The sequence below is a fragment of the Schistocerca cancellata genome, chromosome 8 (genome assembly GCF_023864275.1).
Source record: "Schistocerca cancellata isolate TAMUIC-IGC-003103 chromosome 8, iqSchCanc2.1, whole genome shotgun sequence".
Lineage (NCBI taxonomy): Eukaryota > Metazoa > Arthropoda > Insecta > Orthoptera > Acrididae > Schistocerca > Schistocerca cancellata.
The window spans coordinates 256,640,268-256,665,502 of NC_064633.1; positions in this window are offsets into that span (position 1 = coordinate 256,640,268).

Below are 25,235 nucleotides of genomic sequence, written 5' to 3' on the forward strand. Positions count from 1 at the left end.
GTCTTTTCCAATAAAATTAAACGGGTTGACACTTGTATAGTAACCCTGGATGTTATTTCCAACATATTTTGTAACAGTACAGCAGCTTTGCGAACCGCAAATATTGCGGAAATGGAAAGTGCTGTTGATGTGACGTTATCAGAGAACAGATTGGTAGCCAGGGGCTTGTACTGTTAGCCAATCAACAGATTGTAATAATACTTAGAAAGTTTGGTTTTTGTGCAAACATAAACTTTTTAAATTGAACACTGCCTATTGACATTAACGATCTAAAAGTAGGGTAAATTAGACTGTCAGTAGTTGCGAGATATCGCATTTTCAGAAGTTCGCTTACCGATTCTTGTACCAAAAAAATGGTTCGGAGCACTATGGGACTTAACATCTGAGGTCATCAGTCCCGTAGAACTTAGAACCACTTAAACATAACTAACCTACGGACATCACACACATCCATGCCCCAGGCAGGATTCGAACCTGCGACCGTAGCTGTCACGTGGTTCCAGACTGAAGCGCCTAGAACCGCTCGGCCACCCTGGCCCGCTTCTTGTACCAGACTTGTGGTAGCACACACTAAAGAAAAACTCAAGTGGATGCACTAGTTATGTGGCTTCTGACCAGTATAGGGAAACTGACCGTCGCAGGTTGTGTTCAAAATGACTGCCAGCAGCGGCAGTAAATGCTTCTAGCCTGGTATGGACCGACTGCTACAGGCGTGCTAGCAATTCAGCGGAGGTGTCCGAGCAGGCTGCTGAAGTAGATCATTGCATATCACTGTGTGTAGTTGGTGTATCCTTATAGACAGCGTGTTTCAGCTTTCTCCACAGAAAAACTTCTAAAGGCGTTAAATCCGGAGAATGGGCCGATCAAGGTGCGCGTCCTCTGCATCCAGTTCAACGGTTTACAAACATCCGTGAAGACATGCTGTATTACGTGGGCACTATGGACTGGACAGCCATGATGTTGGTATCACAAGTTCCTCCTAATCTGCAGAAGAGCATCCTCTAGCATCCGCGTAACAAGGTCTAAAATGGTTCAAATGGCTCTGAGCACTATGGGACTTAACATCTATGGTCATCAGTCCCCTAGAACTTAGAACTACTTAAACCTAACTAACCTAAGGACATCACACAACACCCAGCCATCACGAGGCAGAGAAAATCCCTGACCCCGCCGGGAATCAAACCCGGGAACCCGGGCGTGGGAAGCGAGAACGCTACCGCACGACCACGAGATGCGGGCCGTAACAAGGTCTGTTATGAGGCTGCGATACTAGTGTGGGTTCAGTGTTCCGTCTATGAAAAACGGGCCTTTGAGCTGATGGTTCAACAGTGCATTTTAGGCCGTTTACCCGCCCACGATTGGTAAATATCGTACCTAGCAACTACGCAGGCTGAATGGCACAAACATGTGTTGGAGTGGAAAGTTTCCACAATACGGTATGTCGTAAACGACTTCTGCTAGACTCCTGTAAAAGATCACCACTTACACTCTAGTTTACCCCCCTTTTAGTTTTTTAATGTCAGTAGGAATTGTTCCATTTAAAAGTGTATGTTTGTACAAAAACTACACTTTCTTAGTCTCTCCGCAGTGCCGTATGATTGTTCGCCTGCCTGGGTTACTTCCCTTCAGATGGACTCTCCTAACATTCCATTGTTTCGTTTATCTCAGCCAGCGTCAGTAGTATCGTTGCTGCCGCGCGGGATTAGCCGAGCAGTCTGATGCGCTGCAGTTTTGCACTGTGCGGCTGGTCCCGGCGGAGGTTCGGGTCCTCCCTCGGGCATGGGTGTGTGTGTTTGTCTTTAGGATAATTTAGGTTAAGTAGTGTATAAGCTTAGGGACTGATGACCTTAGCAGTTAAGTCCCATAAGATTTCACACACATTTGAACATTTGAAGTATCGTTGGTGTGTGTCGTTACGTGTTGACGTGAACGTTTAAGTTTATTTCCTTTGTTCGTTTGTTTCGTTTTTGTCACTGTTAAAATGCCAACAATTGACTAACGTGTGTTTCTAGTCGAACAAGTGTTCAAAGCTGGCAGTAAATACACAGTTTCAGTTCGTCAAACATTTAATTCAGTTTTCCCGGAGACAACACTCCCACATCATGATACTGTGCGAGATTTGATTAACAAATTTCGAAGTTCGGGTTCAGTGACAGATGCACCGAGAAGTGGTCGTTCTAGCGTTTTGTGTGAGGATAACTTACTCGATATTTAAGGTAAAATGTCCATGAGTCCGAACAAGTCAGTAAGAAAACTCGCCCAGGAAATCGATTGTTAGTGTCGGAAAGGCCCACACAGCTATAAGGAAAAAATTAGAACTTTTTCCATACAAAGTGACAGTCGCGCAAGAACTGAAAAATACTGATCATGGCAATAGACTGTGTTATTGTCAATGGTTCAAAAATTATGTTCAACAAAATGGAAGGGATATTCGAAATGAAAAGTTTTCCACTGATGAGGCGTGGTTTCATTTATCCGGGTACATGAACTAGCAAAATTCTCGTATGTGTAGTACTGAAAATTCGTTTTGTATTCATGAGGAATCCCTTCATTCAGTGAAGATAGGAGTTTGGATTGCAATTTCTAGACGCCGGATTGTGGGTCCCATATTTTTCAACGAAACAATAAACGCACAACGATACTGCAGGGATATTATGTACCCATTCATAGGAGGACTTGTGTTAAGTGAAATACAGAAAGGATATTTTCAACAGAGTGGTGCAACTGCGCATACAGCTCGCGTTTCAGTGTCACTGCTTGCTGATGTTTTTGGTGATTGCATGATTTCTCAGGGACTTTGGCCTCCGCGATTGCCTGACCTAACATCACCTGACTTTTTCTTCTGGGGTGCAGCGAAAGCAACAATCTATAAAAACCGTGTAAAATCTATCGATGAATTGAAAACTGTGATATCCACTTTCACTGCTTCTGTTTCCATGTGTTACCATGTGTGGAGTAGCAGCAGCGCGGTGGAAGTACAGTGACTTTTTTTCTTTAGTTTGGAAACATGATTTGACGAATTGATTTATGTATTCAACAACAGGGGGGGGGGGTCATTTTCAACATTTAATGTGAAAATTTGAAAGTAAAAATGAATATTCAATAAATCAATAACGTGTATTTCACTGAATTTCATTTCGGTATATTCACTGCGGCATACGGCATGCGCGGCTTACAATCATACGGCACTGCGTAGAGACTTTTTGAACACCCTGTATTATTACGTTCTGTTTATTGGTTTCCAATACGAACCCCTGACTACCAGTTCACTCTGCGAAAACCACATATCAATAGCACTTTCCATTTCCGCAGTATTTGTGGTGCAAGTTTTAGGTGTTTCACCCTGTATGTAAAAGCTTCGAATATGCTAGAATATACGAACATTATAAACGTATGATATTTCAAGAAACTCCCAAAAATGATAATACTAAATAACTGCCGATGGTCGTGTTTGCAGTGGAGATGCAAAGCACAGCAGCCAGCAACGCTTGCCGCTACGCCACACTGCAGCACATCTTCTTATTCAGAAAAGTCTTCTATACTATCGCAGTTAATAATAGAAATCGCCCATCACAAAACATGTTGCAACAAACGATTGGATTGGTAAAACTAAAGAAAATAGTCACTGTACTTGCACCTCTGCTGCTCTTACTCCACACATGGCAATAGCGAGTTAGAGCAAATAAGTCATTTTAATGCAACATAGAGACAGCTCTCAAAACTCGGGACTTTCGATGGTATTGGTGAAATCGACCGTGGGCAGTTAAAAATATTATGTCTAATAAAAAATTCTGTTCTTTTAAAATTCAGTTTTGTTTTCTTGGATACTGAGTACACTTAAAGCTGTGTAGAGGTAGATGCGGTGACCACAGCGCAAATACATTTGTTTACTCTTGGTCCCAGATCAGAAGTGGACACAACCAATGTGGCAATAAATTTAGTTTAATATACGTCCATTTTATCCTTTCCGCTCTCAATTGTCTATTGAAATTAATTTACAATTGTAGGATGGTACTCATTATGTGGCAATATCCTCCGCCAGTGCGATACAGCATGCAGAAAGCTACTAACACATTTGGCGTGATGACCACCATCAATCTGAAAGAGAAGGAGATGATCACAATAATACCGTTCGACTGTGTATGCTGCTTTTGTCTTCTGCAAAACTTTTGAACGGCTTTCACATAAATGAATTTTCTACCTTCTTTGAAAAATTTTGGTCATCTGGTGGACAATACGGGATCGCAAAATGTACAAGATCGTGCTGAATGGTAGAGCCTCCCTATTTTGGACATGAAAACTTTAAAAAAAGTAGACATTAACTTATTACATCTCTATTCTACATGTTTACATATGTGTTTCTCAACATAGTCACCTTGGTGACGAACACATTCCTCCAAAGGAGAGACCAGTTTGTTGATACCGTCACTGTAGAATGTTTGACAAAAATGGTTCAAATGGCTCTAAGCAATATGGGACTTAACATCTGAGGACATCAGTCCCCTAGACTTAGAACTACTTAAACCTAACTAACCTAAGGACATCACACACAGCATGGCCGAGGCAGGATTCGAACCTGCAACCGTAGCAGCAGCGCGGTTCCGGACTGAAGCGCCTAGAAATGCTCGACCACAGCGGCCGGCTAGAATGTTTGACCGGAGCCATAACGTCTGTTCGCACCGCTTCACCACTGTCAAAGCGAAGTCCTCGAAGGCGTTCTTTAAGTTTGGGAAACAGATGAAAATCCGATGGGAGCATGTTAGGACGATCGATGAAAGTGAACCCAAGGCGTCGTATTGTTGTCGCAGCGCTCGTCTGTGATCTGGCATTGTCATACTGCATGTGTGAGGGAACTCTTCGTATTAGAAACTCTATTACAACACGTTGTTTCTTAGAGCCGACATAGTTACATGCTCCAATTCGGAGCCCTCTAGAGTAAAAGAGCTGCAAATATGTAGACATGTTGAATGTTACCAACGTTTGTTTTATTTAAAAAGCTTTAAGAGTTTTCACATTAAAAATTCGTAGGAATTACTTTTAAGCAAGCCCTTGTACAATATTAAGTTAGAGTACGTAGGAGATGTTCTTGACACTCTCAACCAAACACTTCATGGAATGGCGACGTATTGCTTTGTCTTCATTTTCGTAAATGAAATTCTACGCCACAACATATCATGTAAAATTAATTGTTGGTAAGGCAGGTGCCAGGTTGAGGTTCATTGGGAGAGTCCTTAGAAAATGTAGTCCATCAACAAAGGAGGTGGCTTAGAAAACACTCGTTCGACCTATACTTGAGTATTGCTCATCAGTGTGGGAACCGTACCAGATCCGGTTGACACAGGAGATAGAGAAGATCCAAAGAAGAGCGGCGCGTTTCGTCACAGGCTTATTTGGTAAGCGTGATAGCGATACGGAGATGTTTAGCAAACTCAAGTGGCAGACTCTGCAAGAAGGCGCTCTGCATCGCGGTGTAGCTTGCTTTCCAGGTTTCGAGAGGGAGCGTTTCTGGATTGCTTCCCCCTACTGATTCCTCCCGAGGAGATCACGAATGTAAAATTTGAGAGATTCGAGCGCGCACGGAGGCTTTCCGGCAGTCGCTCTTCCCGCGAACCATAAGCGACTGGAACAGGAAAGGGAGGTAATGACAGTGGCACGTTAAGTGTCCTCCGCCACACACCGTTGGGTGGCTTGCGGAGTATAAATGTATATGTAGATGTAGAACAGGACACAACTCACGCTGTATACTTTGGGTAGTCGTTACCATGACAATACAATTTATGTTTCAAAAAAGAATTCTCGTGATGTTGCAATGCTAGACACCCAAAAAATCAGTAGAAACAATACATAAATCATTAGAACGCAATGTGCAAAATAAATACGTAATACCATCGACATGTCAAAGACAAATATGAAAAATGCTAATAAGCTCGACCTGCTTTCATCGAATAGCAAAAGAATCCTTGTAAGTAGATAGAATGGCTAAATACATTAATTTAGAGTTTTCAAAGAACTGAGTTCTAATTAGCTGTTACTTTCAAAACCTTAATTTACAGTTTTTTGGAGAACTGATTTCTAATTAGCTGTTATTTTCAAAGCAATTTGCATCACAGTGATGCTTTTTTGCGTTTGTTAATTACAGGACATTCACTGTCAGCGTTCCTTTGTATTTATGTGCAGTATTGACCACTGCTGATTAGCTAATTACTGCAGTTCGCTTTCCTTTGTTGGCCGATATTAATTTAAGGGCCAAATAAATTACGGTGCATCTCTAGCTCTGCAGACTGTAAAATCAAATCGAGTTCTCCACTACTACGTCAATATGAGAAGCAATTTACATTATTTTCTGGCTGCATCAACAAAAAAACACATCTGATGATGCTTGTATCGCATTTACGCTTGCTTTTTCTTCTTTATATCATGTACGACGTGCATTCAGATTCTAAGGCCTCTGATTTTTTTTTCTCCGGACTGGAAAGAGATAGAAACATGCGCATTGTTTTAAAATGAGGCCGCGTTCATTGTCAATACGTCCCAGAAATGGCAGCACCGTACGGCAGATGGAATTTTACCACCAGCGGCGAGAATGAGAACTGTTTTAAATACTTAAAATGGCGACGTTTTCCTTACTTGAACAGCGTGCAATCATTCGTTTTCTGAATTTGCGTGGTGTGAAACCAATTGAAACTCATCGACAGTTGAAGGAGACATGTGGTGATGGAGTTATGGATGTATCGAAAGTGCGTTCATGGGTACGACAGTTTAATGAAGGCAGAACATCGTGTGACAACAAACCGAAACAACCTCGGGCTCGCACAAGCCAGTCTGACGACATGATCGAGAAAGTGGAGAGAATTGTTTCTGGGGGATCGCCGAATGACTGTTGAACAGATCGCCTGCAGAGTTGGCATTTCTGTGGGTTCTGTGCACACAATCCTGCATGACGACCTGAAAATGCGAAAAGTCTCATCCAGGTGGGTGCCATGAATGCTGACGGACGACCACATGGCTGCCCGTGTGGCATGTTGCCAAGCAATGTTGACACGCAACGACAGCATGAATGGGACTTTCTTTTCGTCGGTTGTGACAATGGATGAGACGTGGATGCCATTTTTCAATCCAGAAACAAAGCGCCAGTCAGCTCAATGGAAGCACACAGATTCACCGCCACCAAAAAAATTTCGGGTAACTGCCAGTGCTGAAAAAATGATGGTGTCCATGTTCTGGGACAGCGAGGGCGTAATCCTTACCCCTTGCGTTCCAAAGGGCACTACGGTAACAGGTGCATCCTAAGAAAATGTTTTGAAGAACAAATTCCTTCCTGCACTGCAACAAAAACGTCCGGGAAGGGCTGCGCGTGTGCTGTTTCACCAAGACAACGCACCCGCACATCGAGCTAACGTTACGCAACAGTTTCTTCGTGATAACAACTTTGAAGTGATTCCTCATGCTCCCTACTCACCTGACCTGGCTCCTAATGACTTTTGGCTTTTTCCAACAATGAAAGACACTCTCCGTGGCCGCACATTCACCAGCCGTGCTGCTATTGCCTCAGCGATTTTCCAGTGGTCAAAACAGACTCCTAAAGAAGCCTTCGCCGCTGCCATGGAATCATGGCGTCAGCGTTGTGAAAAATGTGTACGTCTGCAGGGCGATTACGTCGAGAAGTATCGCCAGTGTCATCGATTTCGGGTGATTAGTTAATTAGAAAAAAGAATCGGAGACCTTAGAACTTGAATGCACCTCGTAGTTTTAAATCAGGTAGTCGCTTGGCATTTTGTATGATGCAAAATACTAACATTTGAATTCATTTTATCGTTCAGCAGTTGTATGTAGTTATTTCGAAAATGGTTGAAAGAACAGATACCATATGTATGATTCAGCCAAAGCAGAGTTACTAAACACAGCCTTCCGATATGCAAAAGAAGACGAAGTAAATATACCACGATTCGAATCGAGAACAGCTGCCAACATGCGTAATGTAGAAATAAATATCCTCGGAGTAGTGAAGCGCCGGCCGCGGTAGTCTAGCGGTTCTGGCGCTGCAGTCCGGAACCGCGGGACTGCTACGGTCGCAGGTTCGAATCCTGCCTCGGGCATGGGTGTGTGTGATGTCCTTAGGTTAGTTAGGTTTAAGTAGTTCTAAGTTCTAGGGGACTTATGACCTAAGATGTTGAGTCCCATAGTGCTCAGAGCCATTTGAACCATTTTTAGTAGTGAAGCAACTTAAATCACTTAATAAAAGCAAGTCTTCTGGTCCACACTGTGTACCAATTAGGTTCCTTTCGGAGTATGCTGATGCATTAGCTCCATACTGAACAATCATATAGAGTCGTTCGCTCGACGAAAGATCCGTACCCAACGACTGGAAAGTTGCACAGGTCACACCAATATTCGAGAAAGGTAGTACGACTAATCCACTAAACTACAGGCCCATATCGTTAACGTCGATATGCAGCAGGATTTTGGAACATATATTGTGTTCGAACATTATGAATTACTTCGAAGGAAACGGACTATTGACACACAGTCACCGGCCGGGGTGGCCGAGCGGTTCTAGGCGCTACAGTCTGGAACCGCGCGACCGCTACGGTCACAGCTTCGAATCCTGCCTGGGGCATGGATGTGTGTGATGTTCTTAGGTTAGTTAGGTTTAAGTAGTTCTAAGCTCTAGGGGACTGATGACCTCAGAAGTTAAGTCCCATAGCGCTCAGAGCCATTTGAACCATTGACGAGACAGTCAACATGGGTTTAGAAAACATCGTTACTGTGAAACACAAGTAGCTCTTTATTCAAAAGAAGTGTTCAGTGCTATTGACAAGGGATTTCAGATCGATTCCGCATTTCTGGAATTCCGAAAGGCTTTTGACAGGGTACCACACATGTGGCTCGTAGTGAAATTGCGTGCTTAAGGAATATCGTCTCACTTATGTGATTGGATTTGTGATTTCCTGTCAGAGAGGTCACAGTTCTTAGTAATTGACGGAAAGCCATCGAGTAAAACAGAAGTGATTTCTGGAGTTCCCCAAGGTAGTATTATAGGCACTTTGCTGTTCCTTATCAATATAAACGATTTGGGAGACAATCTGAGCAGCCATCTTCGGTTGTTTGCAAATGACACTGTCATTTATCGACTAATAAACACATCAGAAGATCAAAACAAACTGCAAAACGATTTAGAAAAGATATCTGAATGGTGCGAAAAGTGGCAGTTGACTCTAAATAACGAAATGTGTGAGGTCATTCGGAAGAATGCTAAGGATCTCGTTAAACTTAGGTTACACGATAAATCAGTCGAATCTAAAAGCCGCAAATTCAGCTAAATACCTACGTATTACAATTACGAACAACTTAAATTGGGAAGAACACATAAAATGTGGCGGGGAAGGCTAACCAAAGACTGTGTTTTATTGGTAGGACACTTAGAAAACGTAACAGACCTACTAAGGAGACTGCCTACACTACACTTGTCCGTCCTCTTTTATAATACTGCTGCGCGGTGTGGGATCCTTACCAGATAGGACTGACGGAGTACATTGAAAAAGTTCAAAGAAAGGCAGCACGTTTTGTATTATCGCGAAATGTGGGAGAGAGTGTCACAGAAATGATACAGGATTTGGGCTGGACATCATTAAAACCAAGACGTTTTTCGTTGCGACGGGATCTTCTCACGAAATTCAATGACCGTCTTTCTCCTCTGAAAGCGAAAATATTTTGTTGACACCGACTTACTTAGGGAGGAACGATCAGCGCGATAAAATAAGGGAAATCGGAGCTCTTACGGAAAGATATAGGTGTTCATTATTTCCGCGCGCTATACGAGTTTGGAATGATAGAGATCTGTGAAGGTGGTTCGATGAACCCTCTGCCAGGAACTTAAATGTGATTTGCAGATTATCAATATTGATGTAAATATATATACAATGTAAGAGAAGTTTTCAGATCTCAGCTGCACACAGGTGTTGCATGCGTCAGTATGTGCCGGGTCGGGACTCGGATCGGATTACTCCGCTTTTCTATAAGGGTTGCCTGAGCCGCCTCGGTCACCTGAGCATGCCTCCCGTTCAATTCCCACATACCGCACACAGAATCATTATTATCATGGTAGAACGTCATATCTGTGCATGTATAAACGAAAATGGGACAAACGCAAAAAAGTAAGTAAACTGTTTATGACTTCAAAAGTAATCACCAAACTATTACTACATTTATCCCACTGTGAGACAAGACGATCAATGCCTACGGAACCACGACTGTACCTACATGTGCACATCTTCGTGCAAAGCCTGCCGACGGCCACCAATGTCTTTTTTCTTCGGTGCTCTAAAAATACGGTAATCGCTTGGGGAGAGATAGGGGCTGTATGGAGGATGTGCCAAAGCTTCCCAGCGAAACTTATACAGCGCAGTCGATACAAACTTGACAACATGTGTGCGGCCATTATCCTGCAGCAGACTGATGCCGTACATCGACATTCCTGAGCATTTCCACTTGATGGCAAGCAACAGTTTTTGCCATTTGTCCACGTACCGCTGCGTTTTAATAGTGCGCCGTGTTCCAGAAAGTCAATGTGCACCGGTTTGTCAGACGACATAATTCAGTTGCAGGATAACGCCCGCCCACATGTTGCCAAGGTCGTTACGACTAAGCTCTAGAAGTTTCTCTAGCATGCCCTTTCACACATACACCATACAGTCCCGATCTCCTTATTTTTGGAGCCCTGAATAAGATCATTCGTAGCAGTCGATTTGCTCCGGACGGAGGGGTGCACGTTTGGATACAACCATGGTTCCGAAGGCAAAAGCAAATCATTTCTCCATTAAGACACTGACCGTCTTGTCTCACAGCAGGATACACATAATGATACGGTGATTACTTCTGAAATAGTAAACAGTTCACTTATGTTTTCTCGAAATAATTCAGGATGAAACCTACAGGTGTCATTTATTTTCACAATTCGCTACTATTTTCGGTCAATGACTATTATCAAGCTTAGGTGGCGTAAATGTCAGGAAGCTTGATAATGGTCACTGACGGAACGTAGTAGCGAATTCTGCAACATAAAAGACGGCTGAAGGTTTCACCATGAATTTTAATAATTATTGGCGGCTGAATATCCCCACTTGCAAACATACATTACTTTTTTTCATTTTTCTCGTTTTCGTGTGACTGCTAGTTACATCATTTTCTTTTCTAGTTATCGGTGACTATAACAAAATGATTCATACATACGCATAAGAAACTAAACTAGCATGTTCTCGTCCGTATAATGATACAATTGAAATAACTCCACAGTTCATTAAACGAATAGGCTTTAGGTAAATCACCATATAAAGAAAATATTATAGAATTAAAAATATACATAAACATACAGTCATCAGGGTAATGGAAACACCAGAAAAGATTCTTAAATACAGAAGGAGAAAGTTTAACATCCCGTCAAGGGGCGTTAATGGAGGAAGAGCTAGCAACTCGCCACGAATTCCTCTCCTGTGCCAATTTTTTCGTCTAAGGGTAGTAACTGTAAACTGTGTCTTCAATTACTTGTTGGATGTGTTTCGATATTGCCGGCCTCGGTGACCGTGCGGTTCTAGGCGTTGCAGTCCGGAACCGCGCGACTGCTACGGTCGCAGGTTCGAATCCTGCCTCGGGCATGGATGTGTGTGATGTCCTTAGGTTAGTCAGGTTTAAGTAGTTCTAAGTTCTAGGGGACTGATGACCTAAGATGTTAAGTCCCGTAGTGCTCAGAGCCACTTGAACCATTTGTTTCGATATTTGTCTTCCTCTACACATTTTACACTCTACAGGTCCCTTTAGTACCGTGGAAGGTAGTCCTTAAGGTCGTAACAGGTATCATATTGTCCCATCTTCTTGTCAGTGCTTTCCATATATTCCTTTTCTCGCCGATTCTACGGAGAACCTCCTCATTCCTTACCTTATCAGTTCACCTAATGTCCAACATTCTTCTCAGGCACCACATCTCAAATACTTCGATTTTCTGCCCCAGTTTTTGCACAGTTCATGTTTCACTACCAAATAACGCTGTGCTACAAAGGATTTTTCAGCAATTTCTTCCTCAAATTAAGGCCTATGTGCGATACTTCTCTGAGCCAGGAATCATTTTTTGCCATTGCCTGTCTGCTTTTCCTGTCCTCTATGCCCTGCCCATCTTGGGTTCTTTTGCTGTCGAGGTAGCATAATTCCTTAACTATCTACTTCGTGATCCCCAATCGTGATGTTAAGCTTCTCCCTGTTCTCATATCTGCTACTTCTTATTACTTCCCTCGTTCTTCGATTTACTCTCAGTCCATGTGCTGTACGCAATGAACTGTTCATTCCAGGCAACACATCCTGTAATTCTTCTGCACATTCACTGAGGATAGCAATGTCATAGCGAATCTTACTATCGATATCCTTTCACTCTGAATTTTAATTGCACTTTTGAACCTTTCTTTTATTGGCGCCATTGTGTAGACTGAACAGTATGGGCTAAAGACTACGTCCAGTCTTACACCCTTCTCAATCCGCTTTTGGTTCTTCAGTCTCATTGTTCCTTCCTAGTTCGGTCCATATTGCATATTAGCCAACTTCCCTTATAGCTCACACCTATTTTTCTCAGTATTTTGATCATATTACACAATTGTACATTGTCGAACGCTTTTTCCAGGTCAACAATCATATGAACGTCCTGCTTCCATTATAAAACACGACGACAGAACTCTCTTTCTGGTGCTTTCACCTTTCCTAAAGCCAAACTGATCGTTATCTAGCAGATCCTCAGTTTCATTTTCCATTCTTCTGTTTATTATTCTTGTCAGCAACTGGGATCCATGCACTGTCACGTTTACTGTGCGGTAACACTCACATTTGTTAGCTCTTGCTATCTACGCAATTGTGTGGGTGATGTTTTTCCGAAAATCTGATGGTACATCAGCTGTCTCATACTTTCTGCACACCGACGTGAATAGTTGTTTTTCTGCCATTTCCCGCAAAGATTTCACAAATTGTGATGGAATGTTATCTATCTCTTCTGCCTTATTTGACCTTGAATTACCCAAAGCTCTTTTAAATTCTGATTCTAATACTGAAACAGCTATCCCTTCTTTATAAATTCCTGTTTCTCGTTCGATAAGTGCATCATACTAGAACTCCCCCCTGTAGAGACTCTTTCCACTATCCGCTCTCTGTTTGCACTCCTAATCCTACGGTCCTTGATTTTAATTTCACCAAAGGTTGTTTTATTTTTTGTATATGCTAATCCTGCCGACGGTCATTTCTTTTTCGATTTCTTCACATTTTTCATGTTGATGCTTCGCCTTGGCTAGCCTGCGTTTCCTATTTATTTCATTCCAAATTAGTTATGTTGCTATATTTCTGAATTTTCTTGAACATTTTTCTACTTACCTCTTTCGTCGATCAGCTGAAGTAATTCTTCTGTTACCCATGTTTCCTTGGCAGTTAGCTTCCTTGTACTGATAAGCCAAAACATTCTGATGACTACCCACAACCACGTTGGATGCCACCTGGTGGTGCTGTGGGCACGTGACGCGGTAAAAAAAAGTGTGCAAGCGGAACAGACACGGACGGAGGATAGCCCTAGCGAAGATGTGGGCTGCAAACAGGAAAATCCATTGAGATAAGAGACTTTGATAACGGGAAGATCATTATTACGCAGAGCCTGTGAACTAGTATTTCGAAAAAGCGAAGCTGGTCGCGTGTTCAAGTGCTACTGTCGTGAGTGTCTAAGGAATCAGGAAGAAGGACAGAGAAACGATCACTAGGCGCTAAATGGTTGGACGTCCACGACTCTTCATAGAACGTGGGGTTCGGAGACTTGTCTGCTCTGTAAAGTAGGACAGACAGTGATCTGTGCCATCTCTTCGGAAAGAGCACAATGCTTGTGCATGCGCAAGTGCTTGGGAGGACACCGTTCATCGCACATTGTTGAACATGGAGCTCCGCAGCGGACCACCCCTACGTGTTCACATATTAACCCAACGATATCGTCAATTACTATTGCAGGAGACAGGGGACCATCGAGATTCGATCAATGGAGATATCTCGGTTTTCGGGTGAACCATGTTTTTGCTACACTAGGTCTTCACAAACGCCGTCATCGAGCTGAACGGTGACTCGAAACGTTGCAGCGCGCCAGGGCCGCAGACTGATGGGAGCAGTCTTATCCTACAGGGGACACGCTGTCACCTACATCCCTCACGCTTGATGTCTTCCCTAACAGCGGTCTCATCTTTCAGCAACAAAAATGCCCGTGTCACGGAGCCAGAACCGCGCTACAGTTGCTTAATGAGGATTGTAGTGAACTCACGTTGATGTCTCGGCGACCAAATTCGCCTGGCGTAAATCCTGTGGGAACCATCTGGGTCGCTATTGGGCGCCATTATCGAGTACGCAAATCAGCGGTCCGTTATTTACGCAAATTACATGGCCCTGCGTAAACGTCTAATGCCACATACCACCACAAACCTACCAACAAGCTGTCGGATCCCTGATGCGCCCGAAAGACGGACAAACAAGCTATTAAGCAGGTGGTCATCAGTGTATGTTTTTCTTTCCAGCTTCTGTGATTGCCCTTCCTAGAGAGTCCATTCTTCTTCAACTGAACTGCCTACTGAATTATTCATTATTGCAGTATCTACAGCCTCAGAAAACTACAAGCGTATCTCTTCATCCATTCGTACTTGTGTATCCCACTTCTTTGCGGAATGATTCTTCCTGGTTAGTCTCTTAAACTTCAACTTAACTTCATAATAACTAATTCATGATCTGAGTCTATATCTGCTCCCGTATACGTCTTACAATCCAATATCTGACTTCGAAATTTCTGTCTGACCATGATGTAATCCATCTGGAGTCGTCTCGAATCTCCGCGTCTCTCCCAAGTGCACCTCTTCTTCTTGTGAATCCTTAATAGAGTATTCTCTGTTAGCATCTGAAATCCTTAGCAGAACTCAAGCTGTCTGTCTCCTCTCTCACTCCTACTACCAAGCCTAAATTTTCCCGAAATCCTTTCTTCTACTCCTTTCCCTACAACCTCACTGCAGTCCTCCATGACTATTGGATTTTCATCTCACTTTACATACTCAACTACCCATTAAATATTCTCATATACATCCTGTATCTCTTACTCTTCTGTTCGCAATGTGGGCACGTATACCTGAATTATTATTGTCGGTGTATGTTTTCTGTCGATCCTGATGAAAACAGCCCCGTCACTGAACTTTTCACAGTAACTATGTCTCTGCCCTAGCTTCTTACTAATAACGAATGCTATTCTCGTTATACCATTTTCTGCAACTGTTGATATTAGCCTATACCCGTGTCTTCTTTCCATTTCAATTCACTGACTCCGCACTATATCTAGATTGGGCCTTTGAATCTCCCTTTTCAGATTTTCTAGCGCTCCTCCCACGTTCTAACTTTGACCTTCCACTCCCTGACTCGTAGAACGTTGCAACACCAAACAAAGTATTTCTTCTAAAGCAGCTTGATTTTGATAAACGTGTAGCAGATTAACAAAGATGTAAACACACAAGTTAGAAAGAAGAAAATTTGGTTGCGTTAGTAAGAAGATAGATCTTGAATTAACTTTTTTATGCTTTAAGAAACAATGATTTGTTTTTAGAATGCTAATCCAAATCGCTTGGGGTTTAGTTAAGGTTTTAAATTTGTGTGTATTTATCAACTAAATTGTTTATCCAACAAGTTATTGGAAGCCAGTTAAGATTATCCACTTGCCAGGCTTCCTTTACTTAAAATTCAGTTTAGAAAAAAACATTATTTCTAAAGAAGCAAGACTCTGATTAGCAAAACGCGTAACTTTAAGTTAGAAAGAAGAAAGCCATAAATCACAGACAAACTTCATTACCTTATAAAGGAGAAAGATCTTAGATTTTAAAAATCTTTTTAGCTTTGAGAACCAATTACTTATTTCGAGAACATTAACGACGGAGAGCACCAGTCGAGGAAGTAACTAGAAATGAAGGGAGGAGTTCCTTACAGAAATGGGAAATAAAAAAGTAGACGATGTGGTGAGCGCACGTCTGAGGAGTGCCGCTCTACTCTGAGGTAAATGGTTCCAGTCCCACAGGCGGAAGAAATTTTCAGCCAGAAGAAGAGGAGAGGAGGTGGCACCAAATTACAGACCACCAGACTTTTTGCCAGTGAGCTGGATTAAATTACAAACCTCCCCACAGTGTCTCATTGAGTGAGGGTTTGTGACATTACTGATCACGATAGTGGCATTAAGCCAGTGATTTCAACATGAACAGGCTGTGTACCGGAACAGATTTATCGATTCTCTCAATAGCATACAGTAAAAATACGAGGCATATTCGGAAAGTAGGTCCGATTACGCGTGAAATGGAGACCACTGTCCCAAAGTCCAATGGAAATGCACAGATGTTTCGGGCTGCGTCCTTTTGTGTGCCTGCCGATCGCTTCACGTCGCTCTTTTCTGTTCAGAGTGCAAAGTGATGATGTAGAAATGCCTAGAACAAGAGTGTCTCCCGCCAAGTGTGTGGATCTGGTAAGAGATTTCGCCTGAAGCTATACAGCCCACATAACATAAATGTCATGCTTTTCTTTCTTCAAGACAATTTTCAGCCGCATTCTGCAGGGGCAAAGGGGCAATAAAGACGCTCCTACAGATTTTTCTATGGGAAACAATACAACCCTTAATTGGCTCCCTCCACTGTTCATCTCTGCTCACATGAACTGCTGGTTACGAAGACAATATACTGGCACAAACAACGAGCTATAGACCAGCTTAGAGAATTGGCGGTATGCACAGGCGGTTGCTTTCTATGACGAGGGTACTAGAAAGTTTGTACAATGCAACGACAAATGTCTAAATCGGAGCGGCGACTGTTTAGAGAGGTAGCTGGAAGGTGTGGCCAACTGTTGCGAATAAAATTTTTTTTATTTTCACTGTGATTTCCATTTCACGACCGATCGGACCTTACTTTCCGAACAGCCCTCGTACAATACCACAGTATAGACACAGACACTTTAAAGAGACAGTTCTCCTACACCACATTAAAAAGTGCCATAGTCCATGGAGGAAGAGTTTCCTTTCCTACTAGGAGGCTAAAGAACCCCTCCCAACCTTCCAGTGAAAAAAGCCAAATGACTCGTATTCTATTGCAGTTAATAAATAGCGTTATTTGAATGTATATATTGTTTTCGATTTAATGTTTTAAATGTTCACGGTAATATCTCCGAGATACATGCTTGCTTTGTTCCCTCCCGATCACAGAACTTTTAACACGTAATGATGAGTATCAATTTCCATTCGTTGAATTTTTTTTACATTTTCTACCAAATTCTTATTCATATAACCAACGTGGGTGAATTCAGATCGTTTTCAAGCGAGCGTTCAACATTCCCTGTCAAAGCATGATAGTTACAGCTAAATAAATAACAAATACAGTACGTTAAAGAAGTCTAAAGAGAAACAAAGTGTAGTTAAACAATCGCGGAAACCGAAACGACGTGTACGCATACGTAACGACGCATTGCTTCTTTAAAACTGTTCACCTGTGGGGACAAAATACACATAGTTGATGTTCAAACAGTTCATTTTAGTTTCATTCACTAAAACAATGTTAGTGATCTAAGAATACCATTGCGTTTACTAACTGCAGCAAAACGCGTATAGAGACACAGCACTGTATTTGTAGTCGCTGTGACGCACCTTGAATAAATAAAATGTCTAAACCTGTTTCAATTACATGAGTAAACTTGCAGAGTATATTTGATATTGCCTGTAATCGTGGTATAGAACTGGCAAATACGTAAATAAGGACGAGATTATTAATGATATAGACAGCCACTTCACTTGCGACGGTAAATATCTAAATAAAACTACCCTGCATACCATTGGACGTTTGAAAAAATATCATCGAAGGCATCCCGAAGATAGCAGTCCCAGGTAAGTGTTAGCGCAACCCCACATTCAGCTCAACAATTTTGACTTTAGGAAAGTCAAAGGAACCAAAGACACAGTTCTGATGTTGCTCTTGATAATGGAAAAAAAGGAAAATCAAGACACGATCACAAGATCCATTGATCTATAAAAAGCATTCTGAATTGTAAAATGGTACAAGATGTTAAAAATTCTCAGAAAAATTGTGTAAGCTACAGAGAAAGATGCGTAATATGCCATATGCACCCGAACCAAGAGAAGGAAATACGGATGAGGAAACAAGAACAAAGTTCTCTGATTAGAAAGGGTGTAAAACGGGTATGTAGACTTCAGCTATAGCTGTTAAATCTATTTACCGATGAAGGAAAGACAAAAATAAAATAAAGTTTCGCTCGTTGGACTGAAATTCAATGAGAAATGATCTCAGCGATAAGACTTGTAACCTCCCCCGCAGAAATATGAAAGTCAATGTTAAGTAAAAATGTAAATGAGCCAAATGTTGTCTTCCCACAAAATTACAGAATAATAAAATTGAGCCAAGCGTAACCTCCTTGCAGAATTAAAGAATAATAATGGCCCAAATGTCAACTCGCCATAAAATTAACGTTAAGAAATGAAGATTGTTCATTAAACCCACAATAATGTAAATTAGATAATGAACCATGAACTGACTGTAGCATCTCAACACAAATAATTAAACCTGACAAATTTTATAGGTACAGCAGCGCTGACCTACGGCCCTGTGAAATAATTAAACCTGATAAATTCTTACTTCAGTAAAACTCCATCTGCTCTTATTTTCGGCACAGCATCGTGCAATGCTAGCGTATATTTAATTCTGATTCTTGGAGGAAATGCATAGGAAATATTCTTTGAATTGAAATGAATCTTTTTCTTCAAAAGGGTGGAAAAATTCTTTAAATTGAAATGATTACTTTCTTTAAAAGATTTACTTTATAAAAAAAAATATTATTGGGGCATCTCTTGAACAAATTAATTACAATTAACAGATGTTATTGGCTGAGCGCAATGCTGCTTCATTACCTTCGATAACAATATACCTCGTCCTGAATCGTGACCAGAGATGGAGGGAGAGCACGCCGCCGGCCCATGTCGACCCCCGCTCAGTACAACCGTCCATTCGCTACAACTATTGCCGACAGAATGCAACTCGCAACTGCTCTTGCCTACTTGCAACACGCAACAACTGTCGTCTCGCGCGCGCTACTACTACTGAACTGCCTTCTCGCGTGGTCAAGCGCAGACTAGCAACGATAAATAACTCTCTGGTCAGAGATTCTGTCATGCCTCGCCATCGCTGGTAATGAATACATATGAAACGTACGCGTTTCATTACCCTCCACTGGGGGGGGCAAAAATTTGGCAGCGATGGTGAGTCATTTGGACTTGCCATGAGCAATAAATTTTTTCTTAACTAATTAACTTTACAATTACAGAATATATACAGATGTAGAACGTGAAGTAAATATGGTGCACATGCATCGAGTACAAGACATATCAGACAATGACAAAAAATATATATACAATGAGTACATAACATATCAGCAAATCAGAAAAATGTATATACAAATCAGATTGATAAATGACAAAAGTGCACATTTGCTGACGTTCAGCACAAAACATATTAACACATGACATAAGTGCACATGCACTGAAAAATTCTTCAAAGTCTTCACAACAAATTGACATAATGAGTACAAATCTCATTAACAAACGACATAAATTCACATGTACTGTAGTTCAGAACACATCAGCAAATGAAAAAAAGTTATTGGTCATGAATACAAATCATATTAGCAAAAAAAATGATTTTCACTATGTTACAAGAATTAGGATAGGAAAGGGAAGGATTGCATCATGGTTGTAGCACTGAAAGTCCATATCTTTCTACTGTAGCACAACACCAAGTGAAACAATCTGCAGTTCATTTCCCAGAAGTATTTATCAGCGTAGCCAAGACACTGAAATGTCATAGTAATATTCCATGCTATCATTTTAGCAGTACATTAGGTACACCAAACAGTGGGACCATAATAACATCTCCATCGCTTACAGTGGTGGACAGCATGTCGTGTCAACACCACGTTCTTGTAAGGTACACCAACGTAGAATTAGTGCAAAAATCAAATATAGTGCTCCATGATCAAGAGGATATACAGGATAAACGGATATTGCAGTAATTCAGGGTAGTTCGGCCAGAAGGTGAAGGACATTAAGTCACATACTAGTCTTCACTTCAGAATTACATTAGTAGTTTGCGGCATTCATTGCCCAGTTATTGAACATTTCTGTACCATGTATGTAGTATTACAGAATAATGTTCATAAATTGGCGTTTTACAGAGAACATTGGCACTCATTGCCTAATTATACTAGATAATAATATTCATGTGGCGTATTACAGAAAACATTGGCACTCATTACCTAATTATAAATCATCAGAAGTCATTACATAATTATATTCATGTGGTGTTTTACAGAGAACATTGGCACTCATTACCTAATTATAAATCATCAGATGTCATTACATAATTATATTCATGTGGTGTTTTACAGAGAACATTGGCATTCATTCCCTAATTACAAATCATCAGAAGTCATTACATAAAACAGGACGTAGTCAATAACATAGTATTACAGAATAATGTTCATAATTAATCATTGGTCATCTCAATACAGTAATCAGTAGCATTCACTTCCCAGTTACATAGCATTATTATTATACTGTAACTATTACTCAAAGTCTGTGATAGCAAAACATAATTCAGTATTACTCATAACTCTTTTTTTTTTGCTAGCAATGCATTGCGTTGGGTAATTACAGGGGACAGAAAAAAATTGCTTTTGGGATGTTGCTGTAAATGAAAATGTCTAACGTCATTCGTCATGAGTCAGCTGTAGCAAGATTATGAAATAAGTAGAGTATATGTAATCACATTCATAAATGACATAGACTTAATGAACAACTGCTTATAGCACATTAATTTCATAAATAATTACTCCTGCAAAAATATACAAAAATGGAATATTAAACTGAAAGAAGAAACTCATTTTATGCTGAAAAGTAGTGAACTTCAAATTAACAGGTAATGAAATGTGAATAAAATTGTGTTCCGTAGCTGTCCCTTTCAAAACCTTCAGTCATCATACTCTGCAATATAATACCTACTGTCAAAACGAACTGCAACAAATACTTAAATAACTACATAGCATAAATACATAAACTTCAACATCATCCTCATCTGTAAAAAAAAAAACTTCATTATCTATCACTTCATTATTCATATTATCATAACTCCATTATTACCATCACCTGCAAAGAAAAACTTTATTATCCATAGTAGCATATTCTTCATCATTATTCATCAGCATTCATTATCATCTGCAAAAAAAAATCTCTTCATTACTCATTACACAACTATTCCTTATCTCTAGCATATTTCATCACTAAAACTAAGATGTGTAGTTCTGTCTGTCAGCCTGCATCAGTCGCCTCGTATTCTGAAAGAAAAAATTAGTTAAGACTGCTATTCTACGATGTGTATAGTATATTCTTGTTAATGCTTGTTAATTCTGATCCATTTACTCTTCCTCATAAGGTTTTTGCATCTTCTTTCGTCTATTCCGTAGGTGAAATTCCCATTTCTGTTTAATTTATTTCCTTTACACGTTATTTCTTTCTGAAAATGATGAACAAAGATTAATGTCTTGCATTTAAATCATATACCCATTAGATAAAAACTGGTTTATAGTGATATAATTAAGCATACAGCATAGTATGACAGAAAACGTATTATGTCAAAAAATATAGACAGTGTTCAGATGCAAAAATGTACACAGAATATCACAATGCAGCAGCAAAAAAAAAAAATGTAAAACAGTCACGATGTTGAGATATCATAGGGCAAAAATGTCAAAGTCAACTGGTGTTTGCTATATCTTAACTATTTCATAATGCATACAAACAAACAGAAAAACAATCATACATACATAAAAAAACGATGACAAGAAATGTGACCTTCTTTGTGTTCAGCTTGTATGTTGTGTAGTTAATAGAGGCGAGAATTGAAGACTTTATTGGAAAGAGAATTTAATAAAATTAGTGTGTCACTAGATAAAATTGCATAATTATTCATAAGATACGTAAGTTTATCTGGAAAAATGTGCACGGTCTGATGTGTAACGACAAGAAGAGCGATCTTCTAACCTTACCTTGCCGGGCTCTTGCCAAAAAAAATACGATAATCATCAGTAAGTGTTCATGTGCGTATAATTGCATAAGTGGTCATAAAAATTAGCAAGTGGCATTACAGTGTGATAAATCATAAAGTATGTTCATTCAATAAAGGGTTTATTGTTGGAGACGTGGTGGTTTCCTTTGGATTTTTTGGTTCTCAAAGTTTCGACGTGTACAACATTGGGGTGAGGAATGCTGCGAATCCTTTATGGACCTGCGTATAGTAGTTCAAATTTACTGCACCTACCTTTTCCTCTGTTGGATAAATAGTGTGTACGTACTAATATTTTCTGTCCAACGTGAAAGTCACGGCGTATACAAACCTGTTTTTCTTGTCTTCTCCGGCGCTCTGCGGCACGTTTGATGTTCAGCGCAATGTCAATTATTTCACGGTGTCGTAGTCGACGAGATGTAGGAAAGGTTACTAATTCTTTAATTTTGTTATGTGGTTCAACATTTTTCAGTATAACAGACGGAATGGGATAATGCTTTGCTTAAAATGTGTCGTGCTGTTTGACTTGAAATTCATACATAAAACCGGACATAGTACCAGGAACGTTGTCAAAAATTGGAGCTTGCTGTAAAAGAATTTTGTGTAGTTGCGTACGTTCGTTGTATGTATTTGCACTGCTCTGTTTAACTTTATCAGAAATCATCTGTATTACGTCATAGTCGGCTTCGTCTGGAGTATTGTAGTTGTGTACGTACGTATCTGTGAACAATATGGAATTACGGTCTATGCTACGTGATACGGAAATGACCTCTGTACAATTAATTGTTTGTTCTTCCGCAGATAAAGAGTGCTGAAATTCTAAAGCCAATTGTACATTTTCATCCTTTAGCATTAAATAGGAATTTTGAAAATCAATAACTGCGTCGTGTTGTACCAGAAAATTAGTACCTAAAATAACGTCTGTTGTCAATAAAGGAACAATCCAAAAATTTGAGTGAAATGTGTGACCTGCAATACAAAATGATAAATGTGTCTGTAATTTAACATCTACTCCTTTACTCGACACTGCTCCTTTCACTTTCGATTTGCCTAATGGTAATGTAGGATAGGTATTGTCTTTGTTACACTCGTTGAAAGTTTCTTCATTTATTACTGACATAGGTGATCCGGAATCGATTACTGCTGAAAATTTCGATGATCCAATTTTAATTTCGATGACAGGATGTGAAATGGTTTTCTGAACAATTGGTCTTTCCTGCAAAAGAGTGTCTCTGATGTCGTCAAAAGTAATAACATTTTCGTGAACAACATTCTGCGTGTCTAAAGTAGTGCTTGTGTTACTGGAAGATGCGACCTGTACGGTATCTAGTCAAATTCTATCTGTCGTATTATTATTATCAGGAGGATTCTGTGGCATTCCGACTATTTGAACTGTTCTGTTATTTCTTCCAGACGTATTACGCTCTGGATGATATCTACTATCTGGTTCATTCATGAGAATATGTTCCTGTGGATGATTTTGCTGTTCGTAAGATCGACTGTTATTAAATGTACGTTGAAAACTGTGCTCATTATTTTTACGTCTGTCGTGATAGTCATTCCTATACGGTGCATCGCGATAGGAATTCAAATACTGTGTTTTCTGTACGTAGTTATTTCCTTGCTGTCGTGCGTTGCTATTTGTTGGAGCTGAGACTATACGTGCACGCGGCGAAACATTAAACCTTGGTTGACCTTGTACACTGCATTGTTGGTTAGGTATGCTAACCGGCTGGCTTTGATGCTGTTGCGGAGAAAAAACCTGTATTGTTGCCAAAGTGCGTTTGCTATTGCCGATAATTTTTCACATGCTGATGATTACGATTTTATCTGTTATTATAATTACGGCGCTAGTACTTGTCATTTCAGGAGTGTCTAATGAAACTGTCTCTTTCGGTTAAATTTGTCTTATCCGGTTTTCTTTAGTCATTTTTCTTAATTCTAGGTAGAGCAATAGTTGAAGAGCTGTTTTGATGGATATAAAGGATAGTAGAAGAGAAGGCAGCAGTGCAGAAAACTAAAGACGAAACAGCACTACTACAGCTCGGGGCCCTATGCACGCTACGGCACATATTCATTAAAGCGTAATGAATCCCCTGAGGTCTATTACGCGCTGCAAATAAACTTCAGCTTTTGTGTTACAGGCAATGCAGGTGAAAATTCAGAAATAAATTGCTGTATCCATTCCAAAGCTAGTTTCTACATTACAGGTAATAGCGGTGAAAGTACAAAAATAAATCGATGTATCCAGTTGAAAGCGTGTACTTGTGCTCTGTCATTATTAATTTCCTTAGATTTTCTCACTGATAGAAAATGTTTGTAATCAAAATTATCGTCTCTGTATGACGGTACAGGTTCAGGATTATATGACAATCTGTTTGTCTGTGGCTGTTCGGAATCTAAATCTCGTACTCTCTGTAAATTACCCAAATTATACTGGCTGTGTGGATGTGAGAAATGTTCGGAATTCGCCGTATGCTGTGACGTGTTATTAACTGAAATATTTTTTATCTCTGTTACCTCTTGCTGTAAACTTGACAATTTTCTACGTAATGTGTTATTAGACGAATCGATCTCATTGATTGTCTGCTGTAAATTTTGGAATTCAGGTGTTTGGTTAAACAAAATCGGTTCAGTATCGTCTGATTTGCTGTCATTATTACTTTCGATAACATCAATACGACTGGCCAATTCATCATATTTTTCAGTCAGTATTTTTACCTGATCATCGTTTTTAGTGTCAGAAGCATTAATCTGTTTTTGTATTTTACGTGTGGTTTCGTTCAATTTTTTAACGTCTGCTGTAACGACATCGGAATCCTGTGTTAGCTCTAATTGTTCGAGTCTGTCGGTCACTGTTTGAAAATCTACTGTGTATGTATCTGTTTTTGATTTAAGATCCGAAATTTCATCACGCAATTCGGTGTTCAACTGTTCGATGGTATTAATTTTGTCCGATACTGTAGCAATATTGTTATCTACGTATGTTTTTGCTTTCGCAAACAATCTACGTTTGTCTTCCTGTCTCTGTGCGGTGATTGTTTC